Raw genomic sequence first — 5,000 nt, 5'->3', positions numbered from 1 at the left:
AGAGGGAGTGGGCCCTGGGCTGCTTTGATGTGTGAGGTTAGGGGCGCTAACCCGCCAAGGAGTTAAAAAAAAAAAACTGCCACAAATAATGTGGAGGTGGAGAATAAGCAACTCAATCATGGATCCAAACACGAGCAGTAAATATGGCAGCCTAGTGAAGCTAGACGAAGATTGCAACATATACTATAGACAAAAGTAATGGGACATCTGCCATTATACCCACAGGAACTTCATAATGTCCCATTCTAAATCATCATCAGGCATTGTTATGGAGCTGTAACAGCATCCACTCTTTTAGGAAATAATTCAGTGTGGAAATGTTGACCCATTTATTCAAGAGGAGTATTTGTGAGTTCAGGCACTCACTTAGTTGCTTCGGGTAAAAACCCTGTAATAATTGACTTCTGTAAGTCACTCTGTAAAAACCCTGTCTGTAAAAAAACCTGTAATAATTGACTTGTGTAAGTCACTCTGTAAAACCCCTGTAATAATTGACTTCTGTAAGTTACTTTGGATAAAAGCATCAGCCAAATGAATAAATGATACCAAAAAATGTTAATTCAGGGCCTGTGAAAAAACAACACCTCAGTGAGCACATTCGCTCTCAGCTGAGTGGAATTTATGATTATTACAATTTGGCGGGCGATTTGCCACCTGGATCGTGGATTCGGCACCACTGCATCCCCGTACCGCCACCCCCTTCATTAACCAATTTGCGACAGCCGTCATTTTTGGGTGCAACTGCTGCGAACCCTTGGCTGTCGCTAAGTTAATATGCAACAGGCCGAATCTGTTTATCGGTGGTGATAGCAACCAGCTATTTTGGATTGGAACCCTGTCATCACAGTGGGGACTTCCTCCATGGCAGCTAACGTATGTACAGGTGGCCAAGTAGCCAACTACACAAAAAGAAAAAAATGATATCTGATGTCCAGTATCCTTGCTGTGATTTGATTTAAAAATATGGCAGGGTCAGAACAGGACAGACTCTCCCATCTAATGACCATCCTGGATTCTCCATTCCAATCATTCACGGTGGGTTATGTTCAGGAGTGAGTATGCCATGTGTTCATTAATGTCTTGAGGCTATCGCACGGAGATTAAAATGAGTTGAATTTTTTCGGCGAAACTGGAAATTCATTATCGTGTGTATAGCACTTAATTTAATGCAGGTAAACCTTGTGGATTTCCAATTATTCACAATATAAAATACCTGCACTCAGAATTCTAACAGGTTAGTGGATATAAAAAAAACAAAACAGTCACTTGGCAGACAGACGATTAACAGCCTCATGGCATAGGGATTCACATAATGCAGTACTCCATCCCTCCACTGGCGTGGCCCTTTGCATATTCTCCTCACACGTCTGCCTTGATTCCTTGAACATCAAACAAGGACTCAAGAGCAAGCAGCAGAAGAGAGAGGTGTGAGGGGAGGTGAACAGAATAGCAAATTGTGGGCGAAGATCTACACACACATACACACACACACACACACACACACACACAACCTATTCCTGTCAGGCAGGCAAAACAGCTCTGGCGACTGTTGGGGGTGATAATTCCTCCTCCCCTGATCTCTCCATCAGATGGAGCTATGATGGCGTGCAGTGCTCCGATGCGTCTCTTCCCAAACGTGAAATGAGAAACCAGTGTATCTGTGGCGTAGCTACAGGCGGAGATCAAAGCCCTGGCGTCCATAACAAATACAGGCCCACTTTTTGAGGTGGAAATCAAAGGGTGGGGAAAATAAGGGCACGATTGGAGAACTCACCGCAGGGGAAACAAACCTAACCCTTCTGCATAGATTTGTTTTGATTGACACTGCACTAAAAGGCTGCTCTTTTCTCTTTTTTATTTCTATTAACTCCCCTCCCCTTTTTCCCCCATCCTCTGTCTCCCTCTATCACTCTCTCTCTCTCTCTCTCTCCCTCTATCACCCTCTCTCACCCTCTCTCTCTCTCTCTTTCTCACTCCGGGGGGTTGTCTTGACTGATGAGGTAGAGTGCATGTCTTTTCTCTTGCTTGTCCATCTGTCCATTGCGACCCGCCTGTCTGCATTCGTCCATCCGAGCCGTGAGACAGCGATCCAGGAAGAGGTCAGAGCCGGGGCTGCTGTGTTTGTGCTGCTATGTAAGACACACACACACACACACACACACATGCACACACTAACACACACACACACACACACACACACACACACACACACACACACACACACACACACACACACACAGTGTCAGTGTCAGTTTGTGTCAGTGTCTCACACATCACTCCTGCAGGGGACCAACTCAATAGCAAGGAGCTGGACAGAACTAAAGGATGTCAGCGTGTGTGTGTATGTGTGTGTGTGAGTGTGTGTGTGTAGGGGAAATGTGGCGTGAATACTGTATGGTAAAAGGGGTGATTCATGAAGCTTAAGGCTAAGAATGAAAAAAATAATCCAACATTTTTTGTGCTTTTTTTTACTCGTAAATTATAATAACAAAACCATGAGTGACATAAAGAGGTCCGTGTCTTGTCACATCACAGGGGCTTTGTGGTTTAAAAATAAATTATTTATAAATAAATGGCACAAAAAGGCTTCCACCATGTGTAAAAGGGAAAAAAAGTCCTATTTTTAGTTGGTTCACGTACCCATAGTTCACAGGCCCATTCTGCAGTGTCATCCAACGCCGCTGACACAACTGGCTGATGATTTTGAGGAGCACGTCCTTTGATGCCTTTGACGTTTGAAGAGGAGAACCCCAAACCTAATGGCAACAGCAACATTGAAAATCGCCAAACAGCAACTGCCACCACCAACACCCCCCCCCCACACACACACACACACACACACACACACACACACACACACACCATCCCCCAAAACATAATAAAGAGAAGCTGCAGCCAGAGGGAATCGGTCAGCTTTTATGCTCCCGTCCAACGGCTCCATCCGTCTATCTGTCCATCGCGGCCCACGTGGTGGTCAGGCAAAGCGCCTCCATCACATCCATAAGTGACAGCGGCGGTGACACATTACACCTTTCACGGGTGCCAGCCGAGTGTGTTGCCAATAAAAGTGACAGCACGCTTGTCACCTCAGCCCCCCGCCAACCAACCCCCCACCCCCCAGCTGAGGATGGCATCCGTGACAACGGCACACCACGTCGCCACGCACCTTTACGGGAAGACTGACCCGCCATGGCGGACGGCAGAAGAAAAAGGCGAAGTATGAAGGTGAGCAGCAAAGGTACAAGGATACAAGGATACAAGGATACAAGGAAGTTTAAGGAAGGAAGGTGGAGGGAAAAGAAAGCGGCTTGGATCAGGGTGGGTGGTGGAGCTGGTGGGAAGACAGCGAAAGAGACATGGGGAAAGAACAAGCTGTGCTCTCAACCCAATCCACGGTGACAGGCGAGGCCACAAGATCGCCAGGAAAAAGGTAGGAGCTGTCGTCTGAAATTGGAATGTGAGGCGGGCGGGTGCACCTCGAGGAAGGATAAGAGGAAAAATTCACGAGCGGATGATTGCCGATGGGATGAACACCAGCGAGGATTTAAGCTTCTAAGGATGTGCATCTGAATACTATTGTGTGTTTGTTTGTGTGTCTGTGTGTGAGTTTGCTTGTGTGTATGTGTGTGTGTGTGTGTGTGTGTGTGTGTGTGTGTGTGTCTGTGTGTGTGTGTGTTGAGGAGGGAGGGTTGTCATTGTCCCCCCACCCCCTATTTGTCTTATCTTAAATGACATTGCCATTTGCCATACAGGTGTAGGTGTCAGACGTTGCCCCCTTTTTCTCATTTCCTGTTCTTGATCATTATTCACAAGCCCTCCAGTAGGATGGGATAATCATAGACAAGGTCATAGGGCATCTAGAAAGATGGGAGGTTGGGGGGAGACAGTGCGCTGGAAAATATCACCTCTTTCATCACTCCCCAGTCCACATATCATATCTATCTCTCTCACGTCCACAACTGGAATGAACACTGCTATCTTAAACAGTGGCCTCTAGTGGCCAGTGTGAGAAGTTACATGTGATATACCGGTACGTGAAGGAGGATGGAGGTGGGGGGTGTTTGAAGTATGACTCAGCAGCAGCCCCTGCTGAAACATAAAGAGCATTGCAGCGCAGGCGCGCAGGGGAGGGAAGGGTGCATGGGATCAATAGAAGATAGCCAGCCCTTCCTCCTCCTCCTTCATAAAGCCACTCTGCAAATCGCCTGCTGGGAGCATCACTTGATCCATTTCAGTTTTATTGCGTGAAGAGCGCAGTCGCCGCCTCACACTCCGCCTGCACCCTTTCCATCCCCCGAAGGATGTCAAAACCGAAACATAATTAAAAATAACAAGCAAGGAAAAAAGGTGGAAAAAGAGAACGAGAGAGAGAGAGAGAGAAAAACATGGGCTGGCCACCCGTATATATGCATCTAATGCACGCACCTTGCATCCCAAATGAAGCCGTGGCATTATTGTCAAATGACTTCTCATTATGACTCTGTTCCTCTCAATTATGCACCGGGTGCTGCAGGCGTTGGGGACAGGAGAAGGGCCACATCCAGAGGGTCTAATGACCAATTTTCTCTGACCAGAGCTGTCCGTCGAGGCACTTTGTGCTGCCTGTGATTCCCAGTTATTAGAAATGAATCATAATTAGCCCTCGGGTCATAACACACGCGGCCGCGACCAGCACTATAAGATGTGACAGCGATTGTGTGTGAGAGAGAGCGAGAGAGTGATAGAGAGAGCGAGAGAGAAAGAGAGGGAATGAGGAAAGGTGACGGAGCACTAGGAAGGTGAGTTCATATTAAAAAACAGAAATGGGAAATGGAGATGTGCATGTTCTTTCGTCTGTGTTTTTTGTGTGTGTTTGTGTGTGTGTGTGTGTGTGTGCGTATCTGTGTGTGTGTGTGAAAGAGATAGTCAGAGTAGGGTGGTGCACTGTTTGACGGATCGAGCTCGTGAGAGTCGCATCACGCCACCAGGGCCGGCAGCTGTGCCTGCCCAAACAGGGACAT

This window comes from Alosa sapidissima, chromosome 24 (genome assembly GCF_018492685.1).
Source record: "Alosa sapidissima isolate fAloSap1 chromosome 24, fAloSap1.pri, whole genome shotgun sequence".
Lineage (NCBI taxonomy): Eukaryota > Metazoa > Chordata > Actinopteri > Clupeiformes > Clupeidae > Alosa > Alosa sapidissima.
The sequence above is the reverse complement of the archived record's forward strand: the minus strand, read 5'-3'. Positions refer to the sequence as shown.